The 27,738-nt window shown below is 39.9% G+C and overlaps 1 protein-coding gene and 1 long non-coding RNA gene across 5 annotated transcripts in view; one reads left to right on the forward strand and one right to left on the reverse strand.

Annotated features, from left to right (window-relative positions):
• Positions 1 to 27,738, reverse strand: part of slc24a3 (solute carrier family 24 member 3) — a 117,904-nt gene that overhangs the window by 46,761 nt on the left and 43,405 nt on the right. The gene's annotated exons all lie outside the window — the stretch shown is intronic.
• On the forward strand, positions 4,219 to 21,355 carry LOC120741653. The gene is made up of 4 exons (XR_005697659.1): positions 4,219 to 4,337; positions 5,396 to 5,401; positions 7,375 to 7,378; positions 21,343 to 21,355. It is a non-coding gene; the product is annotated as an uncharacterized LOC120741653 (long non-coding RNA).

The raw sequence follows: 27,738 nt of genomic DNA on the forward strand, positions 1-27,738 counted from the left end.
AGTGGGGGAAACAATTATTTTATTGCCTGCTGAATTTGTAGCTTTGCTCACTCACAAAGAACTGAACAGTCTTTAATTTTTTAATCATATTTTCATTTTAATGGAGAAGGACAGGATATCAACCAAAAGTCAAATGCATCAGATAAAAGTTATAAATTGATTTGCATGTCATTGAGTGAAATAAGTACTTGATCCCCTACAAGCCAGAATTTTCCCCTCCACAGACTGGCTGTGGAACCTTATCTGTGTATTTTTAACCTTATTCTTGTTTACAACCAAATTTCAAATCCTTATACTTTCTATTTGTTGGTATTGTACTCCACACATGTAAGAATCATAGCATAACATTATGAGGGTTTTACTGAATGATAAAAACAATTTTATCAGAATTCATTCAGAACTTTTTAAGCTATAGTGTTTACAAACAGAATGACAAGCACACGCATACACACTACAGGGTGGGCCATTTATATGGATACACTGTAATAACATGGGAATGGTTGGTGGTATTAAAGTCCTGTTTGTGGCACATTAGTATATGTGAGGGGGCAAACTCCTCAAGATGGGTGGTGACCATGGTGGCCATTTAGAAGTCGGCCATCTTGGATACAACTTTTCTTTTTTCAATAGGAAGAGGGCCATGTGACACATCAAACTTATTGGTAATGTCACAAGAAAAACAATGGTGTGCTTGTGTCACATGGCCCTCTTCCTATTGAAAAAACAAAAGTTGTATCCAAGATGGCCGACTTCTAAATGGCCACCATGGTCACCACCCATCTTTTTTTTTTTTTTTTTTTGCCTGTCCCATGTGGTTCTTTAGCCATCAGAATTGTTGTCTGAAGACCAACAAGGATACCCAATGGATTTCAAATGGATCATCATGGCCTTGCCGTATTGGTCCATTTGATCAACCTTTGTTGTTATTATTTATTTTATTTTATTTTTGTTACAGACGGGACAGACATGACTGAGGGATAAGAAAGGGAGAAAGAAAGATGAAGGAAAAGAAAAACAGAAGGGAAGAGGGACAGTGAGAAAGGGCACTTAAAAAGAGAAAGAGAGAGGAAAAAATCTCCTGGATCACCTGTCGAGAGAAAAAGAAGAGAAAACAAGCAAAAAAAAAGAGCAACATACTAAACACAACACCATCACGTTAATCTAGCTAAGTGTAAACAGCAGTAAATACTAAATATTTATATTTATTTACTAAAAAACATTGCCCCATAAAAAAATTTCTGAGGCTTGAATTCTGAAAGACATCCTTCCCGGTCTCTAGAATTAGTTTTAAATAAACATAACTTAAATTATACTGCAAATTATCTCAGTGCAGCTGTTCATCATTTTACCACTCACCAAGTAGTTATGATGGTGAGTGGTTTGTTAGCCTGTCAACTGTATTTTCTACAGTTGACAGGCTAACAAACCCTCCTGTGTCAGTGGCAGCTGAACTTCATTCGACCATGGCCTGCAATGACTTTGCCAAATTCTTCACAGAAAAAATCCAAAAGATTAGACAAGCAATTGGTACATCAACAGCAGATCCAGGATATGTACTGTGTCCACCAAAAAACTGTTTAAACACCATGAAACAGTTTCAACCTATTAACAGCAAAGACCTGGAGGACATCTTAGGTAAACTGAACTCCTCCTCCTGCTGTTTAGATGTCCTGCCAACAAGTTTTTTCAAAAAGGTCTCAAAGACTTTAGAGTCAGACCTGTTACAGATCGTCAACTTTTCTTTATTATCAGGTGTGTTTCCAGAATCACTAAAAACTGCTGTAATCAAACCTATACTGAAAAAGGACAATCTTGACAAGACACAAATGAACAACTACAGGCCGATCTCAAATCTCCCATTTTTAAGTAAGACCATTGAAAAAGCAGTTTCTCAACAGCTCAATTACTTCTTAAAACAGGATAATTGCTACGATGCCTTCCAGTCAGGTTTTAGACAGAACCACAGCACTGAAACCGCTCTGACCAAAGTGTTTAATGACATATGTCTGAATACAGACAGTAGAAAAATGTCAGTCCTAGTTTTACTGGATCTCAGTGCAGCATTTGATACAGTTGACCACAACATATTACTCAAACGACTGGAGAACTGGACAGGTCTTTCAGGAACTGTACTAAACTGGTTCAAAACATACTTAGAAAACAGGAAATACTTTGTATCAATAGGTAACTTCACATCTGAGCAGACAAGTATCACATGTGGAGTTCCCCAAGGTTCCATCTTGGGACCCCTTCTGTTTAACATCTACATGCTCCCACTGGCACAGATTATAAACAACAACAAAATAAACTATCACAGCTATGCAGATGACACACAAATATATATCACAATGTCACCAGGAGACCGAGGCCCTGTACAGGCTCTTGGTAAATGCATTGAGGAAATCAATGACTGGTTGTGCCACAATTTTCTCCAGCTAAACAAAAACAAAACTGAGGTAATAGTCTTTGGCACCAAAGAAAAACGATTACAGGTCACCAGAGAACTTCAATCTATACATCTAAAAACCACAAACCAGGCGAGAAATTTGGGTGTAGTGATGGATGCAGACCTAAACTTAGAAAAACAGATTAAGACAATAACAAAGTCAGCTTACTATCACCTCAAGAATATTTCAAGGATAAAAGATCTGATGTCTCAACAGGACCTGGAAAAACTAGTCCATGCATTCATCTTTAGTAGGCTTGATTACTGTAACATCATCTTTACAGGTCTACCTAAAAAATCAGTCAGACAACTACAGCTCATTCAGAACTCTGCTGCTCGAGTCCTCACTAAGACCAAAAAAGTGGACCACATCAGTCCAGCTCTGAGGTCTTTACACTGGCTGCCTGTCCGTCAGAGGATAGACTTTAAAGTTCTGATGCTGGTCTATAAAGCTCTGAATGGTTTAGGACCAAAATACATCAATGACCTCCTGACCCAGTACGAACCTTCCAGATCCCTCAGGTCATCTGGATCCGGTCTTTTATCAGTTCCCAGAGTCAGAACCAGACACGGAGAAGCTGCATTCAGCTTTTATGCTCCTTATATCTGGAACAAACTCCCAGAAAGCCTCAGATCAGCTGAAACACTCAGTTTATTTAAATCCAGGTTGAAGACTCACCTGTTCTCAGCTGCATTTCAATAAAGCACCAAATCCACACCTTTAAGCTTAAATTTCAAAACTTACATTTAACTACTGATTTTATCTACTGTTCTGATTTTATTTGTTTTGATTTTATATACTGTTTTGTTTGTTTGTTTGTTAATTAGTTAGTTAGTTTATTTGCTTGTTTTAATCAATTTTAAATCATGCTTTTTATTTGTTCTTGTTTCTAATGTCTCTGTAAAGCACTTTGAATCACCTTGTTGTTGAATTGTGCTATACAAATAAACTTGCCTTGCCTTGCCTTATGATGTAAGTCAAAACTGGAGAGTGTCATGATCAGGCTGTGTGCAGGCAGGATGAGGACCCAAACGCAAACTCACGGGAAAACAGGACTGAACTCAAAATACAGCTTTATTGCTGACAAAAGATAACGGCGATACAAAATAATATGAAACTGAACTGGGGAGTACAACCTAGGAACCAAGGCATAAATAAAGAACAAAATACAAAACACACGAAAACTAAGAATACTGGGCCAACATGGCCCAGGACCATGACAGAGAGGAAACTTTACTGTAGTGCTTACGTAGTTTTCAGCTTGGCTCAGTTCAAACATGACGGTCTTGCGGCATGTTTCATACATTTGTGGAATGGCGACATGGGAAAAGTAGTTTCGTGAGGGGATGCGGTATCTCCGGTCCACTTTATGTATCAGACTGGTGAAGCCCTCTCTACTAACTGTATTTAAAGGCATCATGTCTTTGTCAAAAAATGTGTAATGGCCTCTGTTATTTCGTTGTACCGCTTCGAAGTTTTCTCATAAGGAGTTCCACTTGAAAAACTCTGATACAGAGACGGCTGTTGGACTGCGGTGCTCTTTGTCTTAACATTAGCAACCTTTGTTTGGCTAGCCCTGTTTTTCTGGAACTATTCAAACAGTTCTCTGTGGTTGTATTGAAGATGATGGTGGAGATTAGTCGTGTTTCCTCTGGTGGTTGCCGAGTGTTTGGAAAGTTTTGCAGAGTACCTGTGTTTGGAGAACATCGTCTTTATCAAATCCAAAGTACCTCCAAATAAGCGAGGTACTAATTTTTTTTAGGCACGAGTTCATAGTCAGTACCGTTCTCGTCATGCGTCTCGCTCTCAGCCTTTACAACTCTGACTCGTTGCTGCAGCGTTGTTCGCTCCCCACCTGCGTAGGAAGCGGGCCTCTAATCCATTTGATTGGTTAATGCCGTGAAGGGCTGTATTCGACTGGTCAAATATGTAAAGGGGTTTCTTTAAAGCACGTGTGTAAACATTTTAAGGTACCCAATTATCGCAGTTTACGTCGTCTTTTGCGATGGGCCCACCGCGCAGGCTGATATCGCGATGACAATAAATTTTCGATTTATTGTGCAGGCCTAGTTCTAAGGTGCATTTAAAACACGGGAGAGCATGGTGCTGCTGCCAGAGAGCAGCAGGTGTTAGCACGGCCCCTCCCGAGAACCCTCAATGTCTACATGGATTTAAAATTGAGAGGTGGGCACCGGCGCCAGAGGTGGGGTTGAATACACACACCGTCCACTGGACGACGTTAACGTGCCCACCCTCAAGGATAGACAGGGGGGGGGAGAATGCCTCCCCTGCACCCTGGTGACACAACCGCACCCGAAGGCCCTACTTGTGTGGGTGGGTGTGTTGGAGCGGGAAGAGGGAGGCAGCCGGGGATGGGGAAGAAAAGAAGGGAGGAGCAAGACGAAACCACGACCCCCCACCCCCGCTAGGTGATGGAGCCGATCAAAGGAGCCCAGAGGGATTGATGTGATCTATTAGATGGTTTCTATATTGGCTAGAATTAAGATTATTTTTATTTTTCCAGTTCATGAGGACCGTTTTCTTGGCAATGCAAAGGGCAGTAAAAACCATGTGGACTGTATTCGTTTCTGTAGTGACATCATCCAATTTGCCCAACAAGCACACTAAAGGGGAGGTTAGAATGTTACATTTCAGACACTTTGATAAGTCTTCACATATCTCGCGCCAAAACTTCTGCACTGGTGGACAGAACCAAAGAGCGTGGATGTAATTGTCTGGTGTATTGCCTTGACAGTGTGAGCAGTTGTTGGCAGATGTAAAGCCCGTCTGGAACATCCGATGACCTGTATAGTGCACTCTATGTAATATTTTGTATTGTATTAATTGCAGACTGGGATTTCTAATCAATTTAAAGGTTTTTAAGCATACCTGAGACCAGAAGTTTTGGTCTAAGCTGACTGATAAATCTGCTTCCCACTTTGCAATAGGAAGAGGTATTGATTCATCTATTTTAGAAAGTGTTCTGTATATTTTAGACAATAATTTAGGAGATTTAAGAGTAAGAAAATGTACCGTGCTTGGTGGTGTTTGCAATTTAGCTTGACTGAGGTTAAATTTCTTTTTTACTATGGATTTAATTTGTTGATATTCTAAAAATCTTTTCTTGTTGATCCCATATTGTATAACTAGTCTATCAGATGGAATAAAGTCTGTTCCTATTTAATTCCTTTACCACTCCATTCTGGGAAATTAATCATATTATTGTTTTGTAATATGTCAGGGTTATTCCAGATAGGTGCATGTCTGCATGGGATTAATGAAGACTCTGTCATTTTTAGAAACTCCCACCATGCTGTCAGAGAGAAGCTGATGTTGATGCTTTTAAAGCATTCATGTCGTTGGATGTTTGAGCTGATAAATGGTAGGTCTGAAATCTCTAGATTATTGCATAGTGCCTGTTCAACATCTAGCCAGGGCTCATCTAAGAAGGTATGTTTTAACCATCCTGAGATGTACTGAAGCCTGTTGGCTAAGAAATATTGTTGAAAATTAGGCAGATTAATCCTCCTCTATCCTTGGTTCTTTGAAGCGTTTTTAAGCTGATACGCGGGGGTTTATCTTTCCAAAGGAATTTAGAAATATACGAATCCAGAGATCTGAACCAATCTTGTGATGGTTTGTTCGGGATCATTAAAAATAAGTAATTTATTTTTGGCAAGATCATCACTTTTATAGTGGTGACCCTTCCCATGAGTGATATGGGTAGAGATTTCCATCTAGTCAGATCACCTTCTACTTTCTTTAGAAGTGGGATGTGGTTTAATTTAGTTAAGTCTGAAAGCTTAGGAGAGACATTAATACCTAAATATTTAATATTTCCAGATTGTAGTGGGGCAGAGGAAGAATTATGGAAGGAGCAGTTAATTGGAAGAACTTCTGCAATCTGGTAGAAGGTTCCGCATCTTCCGGGCAAGGACAGAGAGACTCAAGAGGAGCTTCTATCCCCAAGCCATCCGTGCCCTAAACACACACACCCGCCCTCTCACATCATCTATAATTGACTGAGACAGGACTCTTCCAGACACTAAACCAAGGCACAATGTACATTTCAATTCCTTTAATTTTAAATATGTTTATATTGTCTATCCTGTAAAATAGTCAGATATCTATTCATATTAATGTACAGAATTCACCTGCTTGCTGCTACTACTGCACATTCACCCAGTGTATATACTATATGTGTGTGTATATATATATATAATGTTCTTCCTCTACCCCCCCCCCCCCCCCCCAATTTGTGCACATGTCGAGGAGCGTGTCAGGTTACATTTCACTGTGTGTTATACTTGTATAACTATGCATGTGACAAATAATAAAGAACCTTGAACCTTGAACCTGTAGATTTTGAACAGTTAATTGAATAATCTGAAACTCTTGAAAACCAGTTTATTAGAGTAATTACCTCAGAAAGGTTGGTTTGTGAGTTTTGAAGAAAAAGCAACACATCATCCGCATAGAGACTGATTTTATGTTCTACGTTCTTACAATTGTTGTAGCCTGTCTAAATGCTGCTGCTAGTGGTACGATAAAAATTGCAAAAAGTGAAGGGGAGAGTGGGTATCACTGTCTGGTGCCTCTCATCTTGAGGAGTTTGCCCCCTCACATATACTAATGTGTCACAAACAGGACTTTAATATCATCAACCATTCCCATTTTATTACGGTGTAGCCATATAAATGGCCCACCCTGTACTTCCCTATTGGAGGTACATGGTGACACGTGGTCATCCAAAACACTCTGTAACACTTTATATTGGCTCTGCTTACTTTAAATCACCATCCACCTACAAGTGGCAGCAGTTTGCTGCTGTATCTTTTAAAGCTTGAGACTAAACAAATGCGATTATACATTATTACTGTACTTCTGACAATGCAGTTTTAACATCCTGCTGCTGGCTCTACAGAAGCACAGTCATCATTCTAACCAACAGGAAGACGTGTGGCTTCTTCTCAGCACAGTCCCCTGTAATACAGACTACATTATCCTCTTTACAACATTCCTGTTATTTATCTGTCCTCTCTCTCTCTCTCTCTCTCTCTCTCTCTCTCTCACACACACACACACACACACACAGACACACAAACACACACACACACACACACACACACACACACACACACACACGTGCTCACAACTAGATTGGGAAACTCTCTATTGACTTATCAAGTGGATAAGCACCTGTGAAAGCTTAGACTGATTGCAGATTGTGTAAGTAAAGGCAGATAAGGAAATGGAAACATGCAGATGTTGAACTAGCTTTGTAGTATTGTAGTACATGGCTCAGGGCAGGCTCTAACCTATCATGATCCTACTTTGCATTCACTCTGTTGCAAATCATGGCATCACTATCTAACTTTGGATATTTACATGTCTGCTTAATGTCTGACTGTACTTTTGTAATGAGCAACTCGATGCTTTTCCCTTTGCTGGATTCTTTTCTGAGCTTGTTGCTTCATGAAAACCCTGCAGTAAACAGACCTTTTGCTGTGGGATACCGTTCACATGTGCAAACACAGAATCAAGGTGAAATACATGTATTCAGTGAAGTCTGTTGGCTAGGAGGGTTAAAGTAAGGGCAAGGTGCTAAAAGATGACAAGACTGTCATCTCATCGAGCGGAGCAAGTACAAATCTACAGGCATAACTGTGTATGTGCACGTGTGTGTGTAACCGGGAGTTATATCATGGTGTAATCCTCAATGTCTGGCCCCTGCTGATGATATCTACACTGCTGTGACAGCAACAGCGTCATGATAGAAATGTTATTGCAGCTTACTGATTCAGAGCATGAAAAACATGCACTGAAAATAAACCCAGTTGGAGAGGAGAGAGGAGCTCTTTTGTAATTTCTCTCGACACACTCTTCATAAATGTTGCCAGTGATGTGCCTTTTCCCTGCTGCAGAGGAGGAGCGCGCTGTCACAGGGATTTTAAGTGACAGATCAAAGTTGAGCAATGGGAGGCGCTAATCAGGGTTTCCGAATGTTCAGGAGGAGGAGAAAACAAGGCAACAAAAAACCCGACTTGTTTTCTGTGAACGATTTCGTCTGATAACAAACATGGAACGACGTATCACTGCTCCACAGCCAACTAGATGAATAGGATGGATTCCCTTACACAAACTGGTTAAGGTAAACTTAAATCAGTTTATGTTAAAAGACTCGCTGGCTTTTAAGAACTACTGCATCATTTATTCGAACCTAAATTTACATTTGTAGCTCTGTCTATGAGATCTATATCAGTCAAGATATCTTTTGAGCTAGGAAGGCTGGAACTAAATGCAGACTCATGGCATAATTTATACCAAAAAACGCTGGCAGAAACCAAAAGTTCATTCAAAACACAGAGAGACAACAGAAGGAACTGGCACTTGAAACAACTATGACGTGTCAAAGACCGGGGGAGCAAATCCAGAGTGAATACACACAGTAGGATAAAAGTGCACAGGTGAACTCAGTCAAGAACAAAAAAACCCCCCAGAAAACCACATGAGGAATTAACCTTCAAAGTAAATGGTAAATGGTCTGTATTTGTATAGCGCTTTACTAGTCCCTAAGGACCCCAAAGCGCTTCACACTACATTCAGTCATCCACCCATTCACACACACATTCATACACTGGTGATGGCAGCTACATTGTAGCCACAGCCGCCCTGGGGCGCACTGACAGAGGCGAGGCTGCCGGACACTGGCGCCACCGGGCCCTCTGACCATCACCAGTAGGCAACGGGTGAAGTGTCTCGCCCAAGGACACAATGACCGAGACTGTTCAAGCCGGGGCTCGAACCAGCAACCTTCCGATTACAAGGCGAACTCCCAACTCTTGAGCCACGATCACAGAAAGAAAAAATGAAAAAAGAGAAAAAAGAAAAAAAAAGAGAGAGTCCAAGAATAAACTTAAACAAGATGCTGACAGGACAACAAAGGAGGCACACGAAAAGGGGAAAAAAGAAAACCCTGGAAACATAAGCAAACCAAGAAGTTTTGCAAGTATATTATTTCAAGATCATTTCAACCTCTTTACCTGTGGCTAAAATTGTAGATGCAAGGTCCCATGACTTCAGCAATCAACACTTTAATGTTAAAACGTTAAAAAAATGTATTCCAGCTTTCAGGGATCATATGTTAATCATTGTAAACCTGCTTTTTTCCCCCCTGTAGGAAACTGTTTATGATGTGTGTCCCTGTGTACCAACGCACTAAAATCTACTGTATGCAGAGTAGCTGAGAGTCATTTTAACCTTCCTCTCGTGTTAGGGTCGGCACCGACCCATTTTAAATTTCAAATGCATAAAAAAAATCACATACATTTGTTTATTGTATCAAGGCTTTTTGACTTTGTCAGGAACCTCTATTTCTACAAAATAAAAATAAAAAATATATTTTCACTAAATTATAAAATGCCCTAGTTGAAATTATGACCTTTGTGTTGTTAGGGTTGGTTTTGACCCAGGTATAATATTATGAGTATAAAGCAATAATTAAAGCCAAAACTGAAATCATAAGTGCACTGTCAGCTAAAACACTTACAGCGAGCTCCTCTCCTAATCATAAGAGCTTTAGGGGATTCTTATTTTGCATGTTTTTTGCAGTATATCTGCACAAAAACAAAACAAAATAAACACGGGCATGTCAAGACATGTGAGGTGAATTCACTATTTGAGTGGCCGTTTGACTTCCAGAGTGCACATTTACAATTTGCAGCATACAAAAAATGAGAAGAAGATTCACAGTGAGCTAAGTTCAGGATCATATTTTTGGTGAAAATGAAGGAGAGCACACAGAGCAGCGATTCAGATGGGCAGGTTTCTAAGGAGGAAGACAATGTGGACTATCATCCAGAAGACACAGACACATCTGATCAGAGGTGGAGGTCGCTGGTGCTGAAGCTACTCCTGCTGAAAGATTCAAGTCCAAAAATGGTAAGATCTTTTGGAGCTCAGTACCTCATGATGTACATGGCAGGGCAGCTGCTGCAAACGTCATCAAAACTACCCCTGGAATCACAAGCTTTGCTCTGACCAAAGTCAGTGACATCAAGAGATGTTTTGAGCTATTTATGCCATTGTCACTAGAAAGGATCATCATTACTATGATAAACCTTGAAGGAAAAAAAGTCCATGGCGACATGATGAGGAATACCTGGATGCTTTCATTGGTGCTCTTCTTGCTGGAGTGTACAGACGCTGCAATGAGGCCACTGATAGTCTATGGGAGGCAGAAACATTTTCTGGGCAACAATGTCACTTCACACATTTGATATCATTTTGATTCAAGAGTCCTCAGATTTGACAACAGCAGACCGAGGTCTGACAAGCTTGCTCCCATCAGGGATGTCTGGGAGAGATGGGTGCAGCTTCTTCCACTGATGTTCATCCCAGGGCCAGAGGTGACCGTGGATGAACGTCTTGTCCACTTTTCGAGGAAAATGCCCCTTCCGGCAATATATACCCAGTAAGCCAGGGAAATACGGCAGAAAAATCTGGGAAGCCTGTGATGCAAAAACCAACTATGCCTGGAACGTACAGATTTTCACAGTCAAAGCTGTGAGTGGCACCCCTGAGAAGAAACAATGAAAATGTGTGGTCCTCCATATGACCACTGGACTGCAGGATCACAATATCAGCTGTGATATTTTATTTTATTTTATTTTTTACCAGATATGACCTCGGACAAGAACTTCACAAAGGAAACTTCACAAAGGTGAAGCTGTATCATTGGGAAGTGATAAAAAGCCCACAATTACCCACGGCTATAACCAAAACAAAGGAGGAGTGGACTTTTTCTTTTTTTCAGTTTATATTAAAGGTCTACTACTGAAAAAAACAAACATTTTTTTGTCTTTTCTTGATGTAAATGTCTATGGGTCGAAATTGACCCGTAACACCATCGATGTCATTTTAGTTATTAATCTTAAAATGAAAAAATCAATAAAACAGATTTATAAAAGAGATGTGTCCTATACCCCTCAGTAATAGTCAAGTAACACAAAAACTTTTATTTATTAATATGATTCTCTTGAGGTTAATTTTACAATTTTTTTTAAATTGAAATCGAGGGGTATAGTGACAAAAAAAGACCCAGAGGCCCACGCCAAAAGTATTAAAACCAACATTTTCATGGATAAGGAAGCCTAACAAGGCAACCAAGAGATGAGAAACAAATTGGATGATAACTTATTGTTTTTAGTATATTTTATAGCTGATTTAATTCACGGGTCAAAACCGACCCGCTAACATAAGAGATGATAACAGAAAGCTAACACTAACATGTTGCATTTGGGCTAAAAGCTGAAAAGTCACAGTTTTGCACAAATATATTTGTGCAAACTGATGCCCGAGGGCCCCAGTATACCCGCGGCATTGATTCCTTTGCACGCCGCAGGCAATGTCGCCACAGTCCCTCCAGATCATTTAAACCAGCAGTGCTTAGGGTGGGGGTACCCATTGAAAAACCAGGAGATGAACCATCCATGTAGTGTCTCACAGGAGCATTTTACAGGTTGGGAATGGCAAGTTTAAAGACCTCACTAGACACCGTACTACAAAGCTGGTGTCAGATAGTCACATTTACTGTTGCTAGCTGCCATTTCTGCAGGAGGTTTTGGAATAGCGACACCTATCGTTCAAGAGACTGCAGCAGGTAACGGCCAACATAACGAAAGTTGCTGTGTGATGATGTCACCTGGTACACAGGGGCTCTTGTACTGTGCTCTCTCAGCACAGAGACAGAAAGACTACAATGAGCTACTGAGCTAGCTTGCTGTATGCAAACAACGTTAGTTTGAACTTCATAATCCAGCCATCCATCTTTTTTTGCTTTTATTGTGATTTTTGCTCATTGGTTAAGTTTGGGCCCTAAACGTGATTGTGGTTTGTGTTAAAGTGTGGCCCTTTACAACAGTAAACCTCCTGAGAGTGACAGACCCATCTCCCAATTACCATAGCCCACTGTGTAATGCGCTGCAAGCATAGAACAATTTATGTATAACTGATCCATGCCAGCAGCATTAACAAAAAGTGGAAAAGAGGAGGTAGTGTGTGTCAGTTATGTAACTGATCAGAAGTAATCGTTACATGAAGTGTGAAAAAAAAGCGCCCAGTTTACTGTTTTTGTCGGAACGGTTTCTGTACAGACAGTCCTCTGGCAGACATGGGGCAAGAACCCGCAGACACAGATGCAAAAACTATGAATTAGCAAATACACATGTCCATGTCTCCATGCTCCTGAACCCTCTGACTCGGGTCTGTCAGCTTTGGGTCGTTTCTTTCCACCAGGAGAGTTTGGAAATGTAAACATCCCCTGCAGAGCTGAAGAATGCAGAGCTGCACACCGAGGCACGAGAGGCAGCCAAGTACTGCTGCAAAACCTCTGGTATGCAAACAGCTGGCAGTGAGTACTTTCATGCACTAAGCTCTCAGTTTAGATCCAAAGATGTAGTGTGAGGGAGAGACAGGTGTGTCCAGGTATGAAGCCAACGTGCACATAGATGTGGGTGCAGCAGGACTCAAATATGCATCAGACATTGTGTATGCGTCCCTTTCCAGCTGCTCCATCCTTTTTGTACACACCAATGCACAAACACATATACACACACAGACACACTAAACCTACTGGTATGTGACACAGTTCACTGGTTGCCATAGCAGCAGGATGGGAGGAGGGTCTATTCCCACCAGCAAAAATTTGCTGTTTTGCGTGAGAAGGCAGAAAGGTCCTAAAGAAGAGTTTACCTTCATTACAAACGCACACACACACACACACACACACACACACCCCTACTGTTATAATGACTAACCAGGTTATAGTGGCATGTACTACCTCTCTCCTGAGACTTTGTTTGTGCAGGCTGCAGATCTGTTGGGGCTATAAGGGCATCTGTCACACTGGTAATGCAGTCCTGTTGTTAAAAGGGGAATTCCTGAATCTCTGTTTTACAGCCTACTATAAATAATTTGGGATAATTACAGTGGTGTGCATCCCAGCCTTGCATTATTCCAGCTAATTGGACCTCCTCTCAGTTTGATACTAGATGAAGTTATGCAAAAAATTTGCTGAGAACACCAAACTTAACACCATTGCTTCTCTGCAGAAAAACATTGAAACAATGGCCGTGAAGACCAAAAAACACATAGAGGTTTTCTGCAATGAGGCTTCCCTGCAGGTTAGACAGATAAGTTGAAGTTTGAAGGTACATATTAACATAACATCCCTGGCTACGGTTATGGTTAAGTTGGATTATAGCTAGATGCTAAGGAAATAAAGTTTCAGAAAATAGATGATATTACCTTTCAAATCAACTCTGATACACACAGACTTTGGCTTTATAATTCATCTGTTATAACATTTCTCAAGGAGAATGTGTGAACCTAACCAAAAAATGTCATATTAGAGTTACACATTTAAACTGGGCTGTGGCCTACTGCATCTACTGCAGGTAACATACTGAGCGTGGATCCTCATACACCTCCACTTGAAATGATCCCAAGCTCTGTGTAAATATTTTATGCAGTTAATTAGTCATTATGTTAATGATCAATAAAGAAATGCTGTAAATTATTTCAAAATGTTTTGTGAAGCTATATGTTTTTTGCTATAGAAAACATCAAGCTATATATTCAGCATAAAAATCTTTGGCATACATTACTTAGGCCCAATAGCTACTGGTCTACTGTATGAAGTTAATATTTTCAATATATTTAGAGTTACTTTTCCTTTATATATTATTTCCACACATTTAAAAAAAGTTTTTTTGCTCTTTCCTAACCCCCGGTCCTGTCCGTTTTGATTGTAATGACTTAAAAGTAACAAATTAATAAATAATAAAGATTGAACAATCAAGTGGATCAGTATGGCAAACGATGTAATGATCAAATTGGTGAATCTGTTGGGCATTTTTCCTGGCCTTCAGGTAATATTTCTGGTTGCTACAGGTTTATGTTAATCTAGATTACCTAGATCACTTCTTTCCCCCGCCGTCCTGTTCGGCAGTTTAGCAATCAGAATTGTTTTCTGAATGCCAAAACAAGACAAATAGATTTACTTTCACAAGTGGACTATTATGGCATTTGCTATAATGATCCACTTGATAGTCATATTTTATTAGAACGTGGTTGGAATTCTTTATTTTGGATTACTGCAACCATAATGGACAAGATCAGGGGGTGGAAAAGAAAAAAAAAAGACAGTGAATTTGGGGGGAAAAATCAATGGAGGGAGAGGGAGAAAAAATAGAGGAGAATAAAAGGGATAGAGAGAGAAAAACCCCCACTGAGAATCTGCTTGAACGCCAACAAAAGAAAAGAAGCAAAGTAACCACAGCAACAACCAACATATACATAAAAAACAATGACAATGTTACTGAACATCACAGAGCACTAATAACACAAGATATTTTTGAGGCAGCAGCCCAAGATAGCATGTGTCTGTGGGTACCTGTGTGTACACCTGTGTGAACACCTGTGGGTGTAAGGAGCCACAGCCCCGCACCAGCACCAGAGGTGAGGCTGAATGAACAGCTCCCCCTCTGGACATCGTCCATTATATCCATACCCAAGTCCATATGTACACATCATGAGAATCTAAGTAAAGACAGTGTCTAAGTTCCAGAGTAAAACTGAGACACAGGCAGCCATGAAGACATAGAGAAGGAGGAACTCCCTGTACCTCAGTGACGCACCTGCATCTCAAAGCCCTGCGTGTGTTGCGGTATGATGGAGCAGAAGAAGGGCAGTAATTAGGAATGAGGAGGGAAGGGCCAGGGAGGAAGGACTGGGGAGGCAAAATACAAATTCCTTTCTTCCTTTCCCCTGGTCCTTTCCTCCCTATCCAAATTTACCAAGGTCAGGGAGGCCCCACTGGAGCCAGCTCCCTCACTCTTCCCAATAAGCACTCCCATTCCCCAAATTCCACCAAGGGCAGCGAGGCTGGGGAAATGTTTGAGAAACCCACCCCCAGCGAACCCCTAGATGCACCAAGCCCATATATTTTAGACAGTAATTGGGGGGGGGGGGGGGGTCACACCCTGAACCCATTTCTCCATCCCTCCCCTGCAGCTGAGCCACAAACCACACCCTGCAACACTATTCTTGTGTCAAACGGATAAATTCTATTCCTTCAAATATATGTTCCAAGTTTTAAAGTCCTTTACAACTCCAGCCTGAAAAATGTATCATATTATTGTTTTGTAAGATGTTAGGATTGTTTCAGATGGGTGTATGTTTGCATGGGTTTAGTGAAGACTTCGCCAACTCCCAATACTGTCAGAGATGAGCTAATATTAATGCTTTTAAAGCATACATATCATTTAATGTTTGAGCTAATGAATGCTGGGTCCGAAATCTTTACATTATTGCAAAGTGCCAGGGATCATGCAAGAGGCTATGTTTTAACCATCTTGAGATGTATTCTAACCTGTTGGCTAAGGAAAGTAGTGAGCCAGATTGTCTTTCTTTAAAAGTGGGATGTGGTTTAGTTTTGTTAAATCTGCAAGCCTAGGAGAAACACTGATACCTAAATATTTAATATTTATAGATTGCAATGGGGTAGAAGAATAATTATAGATGGAGCAACTAATCGGAATAACTGCAGATTTTTTTATAATCTGCAACTCTTAAAGAGTTTATCAATGTAATTACCTCAGAGAGATTTGTTTGGAAATGCTGGAGAAAAAGTAATACATTAGCATAAATACTGATTTTATGTTCTACATTCTTGTATTTTACACCCTTAATCAGTATAGCCTTCTAATTGCTGCTGCTAGTGGTTTGTTAAAAATTGCAAACACTGAGAGGGAGAGTGGGCATCCCTGCCTTGTTTCCCTCTGGAGACAGAAGCTTGAAGATGTTTGGTCATTTGTCCGAGCACATGTTGTTGGGAAACTGTATATTTTTAATGAGTTTATGAAAAAGTTTCTAAAACCAAATTTGTTTAAGTTACAAAAGTCCTTTTAAAGCCCGTTTAATAAAACCAGTTTGTTCAGGATGCATTATGAAGGGTGTCATCTTCCCTAGTCTTCGAGAGAGCTTTGCAGATTATTTTAAGGTCAACGTTAATTAGGGATATTGGAGAATAACTGGTAGCAAATACAGAGCTTTGCCTGGTTTTAGCAGGAGACTAATGTTGGCATACTTTGGTGGTAGTCTGCCATTTTCTTTGAATTCCTGCAACATTATGTGGACCGTTGGTGGCAAAATTGTCCAGAATTCGTTATAGAATTCTGCTGCAAATCAATCTGGGCCTGGAGCCTTATTATTTGGCATGCCTTTAGAAAGTCTTCAGATGGGTTTGTCTGAGGTGAAGATAAACTTTTGTAAAAGTCCCTGACAGTGTTGTTTGTTTATTTATTTATTACCCACATCACTTCTGGTAGATTCTTACATTAAATACCTTCCAGGTAAAGGGGGGACAATGTGCTTTCAGCTTCTTCAAAGGCTTTTAATATGAAACTAATTTGAGTGTCTGAATAGTGTTTCCGAAAAAAAGGTGGATATCATGTAACTAAAGTCTGGTGTTGTATAACTCAAATTAATTAAACATGTTGAACAATGTGAATTAGAAATAACAAAACAACTTTAGCAGATTAGGATTTAGAGGGATGTCATCACTGAAATATGATATAGCGTACTTATTTTTTGCAGGCAAAGATTACTCAGATGCTATTAAAGAGTTTATAGGGAAAAAAAGCAAAAAGGAGCAAAAGCAGTTTTTATATATTTATTATATTAATATATTAATATTAATATTATTTCTGCAGATGTTTGAAGCTGAGTTTGTTTAGCAAAGAAAATTGATCTGCTAAGATAATAAGTACACGTTTACTTGCTAATGCTAGCTCTGTTTCCACACAAAGTGCAGATGGTAACTGATGTTGAAGCAGTGAAAGCAGAGCCAATGGCAGTTTATCTGCATTTATGTTTAAAGCTTTGCATACACACTGACTACCTGTTTACCTGAAACATTTAGCATCTTTTACTGTATGGTCTTTTAGCAAAAGGTGAAGCAGACAGCGAAGCTCAAAACCAGGTTCTGCTGAAATGATAATCCAGGATCATAACGCATTCACAGACATGTTTCAGACGCTGATTAAATCCAACAACTTTTATATAGCCGGCCTTGCTGAGTAATGTGACATTTAATTCTTAATCCCCACATGTGTCTGAGGTTGTGTATGTGCGTGCATGCCGCTATGAAGACGAAACGTTAGAGCAGTGACAGACCATGCTTAATACTAAACCATCATGTACAATGTTGCTTTAGTTCCTGCTGAATACAGAGCGGACAGAGTGGACACTGATGAAGCAACAACCTGCCACAGTTGTTCAAAATGATACCACACCCCTTTTAGATTTTTAGGAAAGAGTCTGGCTCTGAGCATCAATGCTTTAAGATCCCAGCAGGCAAAATGTTTGTTCTACCATCTACCCACCCACTGCATGCTGGGTATGTTGACAATGTTCCAGGCAATCAAAACAGGGATAAATCCTGCTTTCATATTGGGCTTTCATTCTTCCCAAAGCTCACAAGAACCACCAGAAGTAATGCATTTTGGTAACAGGATACTGCAGTTCACTAACTCATTCTGTTGCTCACGAGCAGTCATTGAATCTCCAGTTGAACATTCTGTGACAGCGCTGAATGAAGTAATGCTGCTGGAGCAGCTTGGGAAGTCTGTTTGAATGATTTGACACTTTTTCCAGAGTCCTGTCACTGTAGGAATTTATTGTAACTGCTGTGAACTCCAGAACTTGACACACCTCATTGTGGATGAAACTCCAAGCTTTGCTAATCTTCTTTTTCAAACATAAAAGAACTAAAACATTAAGTTTCAAGTTCTCAAATAAAACACATTTTGAAATTATGCCTTATATACATGATAAAAGCTCCATTTTGATAAAAATGCCAGACGACAGAATGAAAGCTTAGTAATCAAACATTTGAGCAAAGTTCAGAACTATTTTTCAACCAAGACTAAATGTAGAGAAAAGACGGTCACCTAATGGTTATTCAGTGTTTGGTCTGTATCTGGTTTATAGAGATACAGTTTGGTGACTGCCATTTCCACTTACTATTCCTGTTCCTTATTGCTATGAAATAAATTAAACCAGCAAGTCCTGTTAAACTGTCACTACAGCTTCTTTTAAACTAGTACCTACTAGCTCGACTTGACTTAGCTTTTCTTGGTTTTTAGGGTTTTCTATTGTACCTGTACCTGGTACTTTTTTAGTACCTGCTTGGCTGGAGTTTCGAGTGAGCTTTGTCGATCTGAAGATGTGACGTCACCAGACTGCATGCCACTGATTGGCCTGTCAGTAGTGTCGCTTAATTAGTCCTTTTGGTAAGTAGACCTAGTGGAGACCTTTGGTAAAAACTCCAGAGAAGTTTTAAGCAATCAGTGCTATGGAGGACAAAACTAAGGCTGCTTGCCTAACCCGCCTGTCACTCAAGTGAAGCAGCAGAGAAAACAAACGAACAGGCTGATGCTATTTTTAAGCAAAAGCTATGAGGTGATGTCTGACAAACTGTGTTTAGTGGAATTTCAGAAAAAGTTACATTCCCTTGTTAAAGCCTGCTGTCTGTCATCATAGTGTCGGGTGCCATTGTTCAGTTAGTGATATTAGGTTTGTGTTGACAAAAAACAGTATAGCCAATGTTAAAGGTAAGGTTTATGAATCGGAAATGTCAGGATAGCAGTCATGTTAGGAAAGTGCTCCAATTACATAACATCAAATTAGTCCATTTTTTCTCCATAATCATGGATCCCTCCTTTCCTGTCTGGATTATTTTGTGCCAGTGCGATTCCTTTGCAGGATATGATGTAATACAAAGTGACACAGATCATCCCACCCACTCTCCTCCTCCAACATCCTCCAACCAACACAAACAAGCATGCACATAAGCACACATATGGACACTCCTCCCAGCAGGCCTGCACACTTTGAAATGCTTAGCGAGCTTTCTTGTGACAGATGGACTTTGTGTTTTGTACTGCTGAGTGTTTCTGTGTGATTATAAGAGCCATCCCATCATTGCCATTCAATTTTTGTTGAGTGTTTGGGGCCAAACAAACAAAGGTAATTGATTACATTACAAATTTGATGTAATCGTCTCCTCATCAGCGCACCACACAAGCCTCTGCGTCTCCATGACGCTAGCATGTGCCTACACCCTTACACTCAAACCCCAGGCTCTGCATATGAAAGGACATATGAACAACCTGCCTTTCACAACCTGTTCCTTCTTTTGTACTAAGCACAGCAGACCGCACCACAGCAAAAACTAACCTGGATGAGCCACAGTTACAGTTAAACAAAAAGTTAAGCTAAAATGAATAGCAGTATGTAGAAAACTCATCCGTTGATGCTTGTGAAACAATCTTTTTACAACAGTTTCTGTATGGGTTTGTTAGTCTCTCACATCACTGTGGAAGAAGTTTGGCCCAGTTTCTTAATGTTGCTTCAGTTCATTGTGCTTTGCGGGCATTCATTTATACACAACTCTCTTACGTTGCTACCACAGCAATTCAGTCCAACAGGGCTGTTGTAACCCCTGGATGCTTTTCTTTTGGATCAATTCTGTTGGAGATTTGCTGGAGTGCTTGGGATCATGTCCTGTTGGGCAACATACTGGACTCCAGAATACTTTGGTATAAAGAGGAGTTCATGGTTCACTCAGCGACTCCAACGAGCTCAGGTGCTATGACTATAAAAAAAGCAAACTTAAATGATCACATTTCCACTGCTGTGCTAACCAGTTTTAATGTGATGTTTGATTATAATACACAGCATTATGTTCACTGAAACCCAAACACAGCAAAACACAACAAATATCTCCACTTCGGTGTCATCTGTCCAAAGGACAACTGTTCAAAAAGACTTGCTGTTTGTTCAAATACAACTTTGCAAACCTAGGTTGTGCTGCCATGTTCTTTTGAGGAAAGAAGCTTTCTGTTGGTGAACCTTGACATATGTAATACATAATATTTGAAGATGATCAGTCATTATTATTTACCTCAGTTTAAACCACTAAAATGGTGTGACCTTTAATAAGGACCAAATTTTTTATTATATCATGATATATAAAACCTTAGAATTGAGAGGGGGTGGATGTTCTTTTTACCATGACTGTATACTTCTTGAGGAAGTCGATAGATGTTTTCCTAAAGAACACATCTGTAAAACCATATATAAATGCCATCAGCTCCAGTCTGTATTCTCTAGATCTCTCAGGAGATTATTGCAAAATCATTCTGGCAAACCAAATTATTATAACTGGTGATTATGTATCAAATTCTAATGAGGTGTACATGGAAATGGATTTTTTTTATTTAAGGTAAGGAAATCAGGAAGAAACTAGCGGTGATGTGGCAATAAATGACAATGCAGTTAAAAGCCATATAGTGAAGTAGACTAGAACTTGGAAAATCTACCTGTGATCAACTGTGAGCTTCAAGTGATGCATGAGAAGTAAATAACTTTATATGTGGACAAGACTTTAGAATTAACATCCGTGGAGTTCTATATCTTAGCTGAGCATGTGACCAAATCAAAGTCTTTACTGCAGCATCCTGGGTTCAAGTCAGCACTGGATCATTTTGTGAGTGTGACTTTTCCAACACCTTCCTGTCTACTGCTCTAACAAATAAATGGCATTATTTTTATACCTGGACAGTATCTTTGATTTATAGTCTATGAGGAAACACTAACTAAACACAATAATGCTATTATTACTGGTGGAAGGGGCCACCTAACTGGCAATATCAACAGAATTGATATCAACTAATGATGGCAATTTCAAAGGCTGGTAGCATGTGAAACAGGTGTGAGAGATCTAACAGTGCCAACCCCAGTATTCCCATGTTTCCTGTTCCTCTCATAGCTTCTGAACTCCATGGTTCTGAATGCTTTCAGAAAAGCCGTTTTTAGCTCCCTCCATTCTGACAGAACTGCCTCCAAATAAGCTCTCACACTTGAAGGTTCATTTTGCCTCAGCGTGCAGTAATGGAAAAAGAGAAAATAGTCCCATTAAGTAGATAATTAGCTTCATGTTAGGAAAACCTGCAGTACACATGCTATTTATCATGGTTTACTGAGACATGGGAGGGGCAACAATGTGTTTTTAAACGGATCTGCAAAAGCATTTGAGACTCGGGAGATGAGGCAAATCAGTAGAAGAACACACAGCACTGACACAATAAAGGTCCAGACTCTCTCAGGCCAGCACAACACTAGTTCATAACTCACATAACTCTACAGATGTGTGGATTTTGCTTGTTGGTGGCGCCATGCCAAGGGGAGAATATACTTCCAATAGCATAAATATGCTTATTACAGTCCAGGAGAGATCTTCTTATAGCCTAAAAGCCTTTTGACAAATGGTGACCCAAAGGAAAGAGTCATGGAAAGTCAAAATCAGAAAGTGACTTTTTCTCAGGTGAGCAAGTAAAATGCTGCACATTCTGCAGGTACAGTATCAGTTTTTCAGCAGACCTGATAATAACCTTGGTCTAACTAGAAAATCGTACTGGGAAGCTAGAGACATGACAAAGAGAAAGGTGGAAAACCCAAAGAAGAAAAAGTTGTATGTGAGCCTGGACAGTTACCAAGGATGAAAGGACTTTTACTGATTGGCTATGCAGAAAGATCAAGCTGGAAAGGATGTGCAGCAGGTCAGAGCGATAAAGGACAGAGATGGAAATGTGCTAACGAGTGCCTCAAGTTTATTGAGAAGATGGAAGGAGCACTTTCAGGACCTGATGAGTGAAGAAAATGAAAGAGAACGAGGAGGATGGATTGAGCAAAGTTAGTGAAAGCGTAGAGAATTAGTAAGAAGAAAATGATAGCAGCTATGAAGAGGATCTGTGGAAGTAGAGAACCCAGAATTAAATAGGTTTAATGACAAGCATACAAGTCCAAGATGTGAGTCAATGTGCCACAATCCAAATCAAGCCCTACACCTGAGTTAACATCAATGGCAATCTTACTCTGATTAATCAACACAGAGAAGAGGGAAAGAGAGCAAAAGAGCACAACCCTTTAAATGTTTAACTGAAGTGTGATTAAGACTATAACAAGTGATTTCTATGGTAAATTAAGAGCTGATAGAGAGAAAAACAGGCTAAAGTGAAACTGATAAGGCAGATAAGACGATGGATAGACCACACTCCACACACACACAGCTTATCATGGAGTCAGATTGAATTAGATGAGAATAGATATGAGTCACAGAGGAAAATGACAGACAGAGGTTAATGCTACCATGTTGTGCACACTGATTCACACAGGCAAATAAACAACACACAAATACACACAGTCTAATGAGGTAGAGGTTATTGTTTGCGGTGCATGAGCAAAGAGGAGAAAGTTGACAACTGTAAACATGATTATCTCTAATGCAATGCACTCCACTCTGTAATCATATCTGTGTGTGTGTGTGTGTGTGTGTGTGTGTGTGTGTGTGTGTGTGTGTGTGTGTGTGTGCGTGCGTGCGTGCGTGCGTGCATGTGTATGTGCTTCTCCCAAGGACTTTTAGTTTTTCTTTAATTTGATGGAAAATTACAAAACTGAAACCATGTCACACACAAAGAGACGACAAGAAAATCATTATCTGCACCATTGTTTGCTTCATATATATGTGTGTTTGTGCGAGCGTTTGTGTCATTTTGCATGCTTCCCCCAGTGTCTGCCAGAGCCTGACTGTGTACACTTGCTACTCTGTTAGTATGAGTATGGATGTTTGTGTGAAGTGGGATGAGAGGAGGAGGAGGGCGTAAGTGCCATTGATCTGAGCAATTACAGCACAAACGGAGCTCGGGAGAGAGGCTTGCTGCCGTAGGAATGCATAGAAACATTTCTGCTGTCAGCTTAGATGGGAGTTTTTTCGTGTCTCAGTGTACTGCTGGGAGCACAGAGAGAAACCATTCAACCCCACACACTAACATTTCTAAGGTTTATGTGCTAGGACATAATAAAAATGATCTGGTCTTTACTGGGTTTAAAAACATTTAATCACAGATAACAACCACAGATGTACAGCAACACATAACATACAGCGTGTCATTATTTATCTAAGCCAAAAATGCAAAAGGAGTGTGCGAAAAACTAAATACACCCCATGACTCAACGGATGGTAGAACCACCTTTAGCTGCATTAACTAGAAGCAATGGTTTTATAAATGACTTTATGAGTCTCTCACTTGTCTTACTGCATGGAAAAGCATTCAATCACACCTAAACATCTGTATTAAATAAAAACGGATTTAAAACAAAGCAAAATTATTATTATTTTAATTTAAATATACTTTAGATTTAATACACAGCCAGACAGAGACACACATATTTTCTCACATATTAACACTGCTGTTTGTTAAATCAGATGTCAAATTTAAATGCACAACAACAAATACATGCACAACTGCTACATACTATACTGGTTATAAATGACACATTTCCTTTGTACGGGTTACTGTTTACTGAGCAACTCTGTCTAACTCCTGTTTTGTTTCCATACATCTGAGTAACAAAGGTGTCACTTGACCAAGTTTTTCTGATTCTGACAAAACATGGCACAGATGACGAGAGCATCACCAGGACTTCCTCCATGTAAGAAAAATGTCATCATCTTTTGCTAAAGCTGGAGGAAAAGAAGAGAGCTGGCTTAAGTCCAGATTTTAGACTTGTTTTTGCCACCTCATCAGACACATGCTGGGGATCAAGGCAAAAAACGATCAAGAGCTTGCTGGAGCAGGAGGGAGCAGTCGCAGAGGTTCTGTCCCTATATGGATTAAGATGGAGGTCTTAGAGGGAGCCAAGAACAAAACAATACACAAAATTCACGGTTCGGTTCGGTTCGATACTTTGGTGTCACGGTTCGATATTTTTTCGATACAAAAAATGTTCATGCTTTTTTAATTTGTCATTTATTAAAAATATAAATATATATTTTAACTCAAAAGTACAGTTTTTAAATGTAATGTTGCTGAAACAACAAAATAATTAAAAAAAATAAATCTATCTGATCGAGAAATCACTCATCTTTGGAAAAGAGAGTTTATTACAGAGAAATGGCTCTTTCCAAAATAAAAGCTATACTATACGCTTCTTCTGGGCTATATTCTCAGCAGCATATTAAACCTATCAGGTCCCCATAAGGAGAATCATGTGCTAACGGCTGTCTAAATGACTCGGGTAAAGTTTGTAGCATGCGTGCTTGTTGTTTTTGTCTGCTTCCACTTGTCTTTGCACTAGGATGATGTCGGTGTAAATGTGCAGTCATATTAATTTTGTTCCCACTAGTGCTGTCAGCGTTAATCTGAAATGATGTTAACGCCACAACACGGCAAATCTCCGTTAACGAGCTACCGCGGATCGCCCCGTGCCTGGGGCTGGATGGCGTCAACACGTTAACGAGCAAACTGCGCTAACGCAGTAGTTCCCACCCATGTAATTGAGCACTGCGTGGCACATCCAACATACTGTTTTACTTTTGTCCATGACGCGCTTACCTTCAGGGTCATACTTCACATGAAGACCAAAATAGTTCCAAAGTCCAGATCTGAATGAGGGTGGGGGAGGTTCAATTTGCCATGTTGCAACGACAGCTTAACTTCTGTCTTGCTAGCTCGCACTGCGCTCAGTGGATCTGCGCTCGACAGTGCAGCCTAGGCGGAGTAGTCGAACGCAGATCCACTGAGCTCTCAACACAGACTGCATCGTCAGAAGAAAAGTTGATAAAATAAATTAAAAAATTTGTATTGTTCGATACATATGCGTACCGAACCGAAAGCACTGTATCGAACGGTTCAATATCGATACGAGTATTGTTGCACCCCTACTAGTTACCCGTGATTTTGGAGGTCGTCTGGGATAGCATTGATAGTACAACTTCGCATAATTAGACATTAATTAGACAATTTGACATATGCTATGTAGTAGCAGGGTGGTATATAAATGCATATTATGCTGCACATATGCATGTCATGACTGTATTTTTTGTCTTGTTTTTAGTTTTACCCTTTTGAATGTCAGTAAACCTGTAGACAACGCTCATCGGTCTTCAGAGTGGTGATATAAGAAAGGTGTTAACGCCCCTGCATCAGACATGCACCCATAACGGCACATTGACAGTTTTTGAAACCTTTACTTTGAATTACTGCAATGTATGCTGCTCAGTCAGCTAGCGACTTGTTGGACATGATGTCATTTCTGGTTTAGATTCAAATACTTTCCAGTGGAAAAAAAAATCATTGAAATACAGAAACAACACTCACTCATCTGGGCCCATCTACCCAAGGCCAAGAACCAACAACTAAGAACTAAGCTTCAACAAAGGAGAGCACGGTAACCTCAACTGACACAAAGAGAGGCAATGGGAAATTAACTTTCAAGCTACTTACAGTTCGTTAATGTAGAAATTCATACAGATCCTCTCAAATGGTAGAAGAAACATATCTTTCCAACTCTGAGCCACCTAGCAAAATATACATCTTTAGGTTTAGTCCACCTCCCAATCTAAAAGTAGGGGAGCTGGTAACCTGTCACATATTCTGCCTGAAGAGGAGAATGTTGATAGACTAGCTTTTGCTTATTAAAAATTCCAAGTGCTTTTTTTTTTTTTTTTTTTTTACATAGAAAGGGATTATAAGAAACTGTAATGAATTGTTATGAAATCAATTTACAACTAAGGGTTCTACAACTTTACTCTCAGTATAAAATGTTCAACAAGGATTTGAGCTATCCTGCCAAAAACAAAGGAAATCAGATGCTTGAGATAAAGAATCGTTGATGTTCACAAAGCAGGAGATGGATATACAAAGCTATCACAGTGTTTCAAGTGTCAAGAACTGGAGTGAGAAGTACCATCAAGAAATTCAAAGACAGTACAGAATACGAAAAATTTCAAATACTCTGAAAAGAACTAGTGAGAGATGTGTCTAGCAAAGCAAGAAAAGTTCCACTTCTGCAGAAGAGACACCTTTAAACCAGACTGAAGTATGGTAAGGACAACCTGGAGTAAGATTACGCATGAAGTGCGCGAGAAAGCCGGGAGAGGCAAACAACCCAAAGAAAACTGTCTCCACAGTGAAACACGGTGGTACGAGTAATAAAACATATGTTGATCTTGGTGAAAAACTACGTCCGGATGAAAGTGAAGGTTATTGAAGCCCTGACTTGGCTGACTCAAAAATCTGTGGAGTGAACTGAAGACCAAAGCTCAGGTCAGAAGACTATTTAACCAGGAAGATGTTAAAAGACTAGCTAAAGCAGAATGGACTGGAATTGCTCAGGAGACGTGTCAGACTTGTTCAATATTAGCATTAGTGTGGCTAATATTTGAATTTGAAGCCTGGCAGTTCTTGGTTTTGTTTGTTTCTATGTGCAAAGTAAAATGAAAATAGGATGTTTGGAAAAGCTGTGTAAAAAAGTCTGTTGCTCTTTTTACCAGCACTTTGGAAATACTTAAAAATGTTCACAGGCTGGCTAATAATTCTATCCTCGTCGTTACGTTGGCTACATTTACATCTCCCACAAACAGCGTCACTTTTAGCTAGAGAAGCAGAGAAGTTAAATAGACGGTCACCTGAAGGAGACACAGAGACTCCAGCTGCATTCAGAAGCAAAAGCAGTAAACATTTTACTGGGAATTTTACTGTCACGTGTTCAAGCGCCATTGTTGCTTATCTATAGCAACAATGGCGCTCATCTATAGTTTTACAAGTGAACAGAAGTAAAAATACAATGGTATTTCCCCCAAAATTGTGAACTGCAGTGAGCAACAAGAATTCCGATTTTTATCCCAGCGGAACTCATTACAGCACATACTCACATACAGTACATCGCCAGTGCTCACTGACAAAATAGCTCATCTCAACTTAATGAATCCACTGCTTCTGGCAATATTAAACAACAAGAGCTAATCTTCTTAAATTCAAGATGCTGTTTCGTTTTGAATCTAATCTTGTATAAAGTTTAACAAATCTAATTAAGCTCCTTGCAAAGATGTGCTACTGGGTTTGAGAAGAATAATGTGCAGTTGCTCCACATGAGAGAAAACGTTCCTCTAGATGGATATGTGCATGCACGTGTTGCCACATCAGCTGCATGCACAGAGATGCACGTGCACGTGTCGTCTCAGCGAGTGCGTGTCTCTGTGCCGCGTTTCTGCAGCGCGTGACGACTACACTCAACCCCTCGCAATTGAACTGATGATTGCATCTGTGAAGGAGGAGGGAAAAAGCGCAGAGAGAAAAGAAAAACAAAGAAGAAGCAGGAGACA

Source organism: Simochromis diagramma, unplaced genomic scaffold (assembly GCF_900408965.1).
Source record: "Simochromis diagramma unplaced genomic scaffold, fSimDia1.1 OVJJ01000486.1, whole genome shotgun sequence".
NCBI classification, from domain to species: Eukaryota; Metazoa; Chordata; class Actinopteri; order Cichliformes; family Cichlidae; genus Simochromis; species Simochromis diagramma.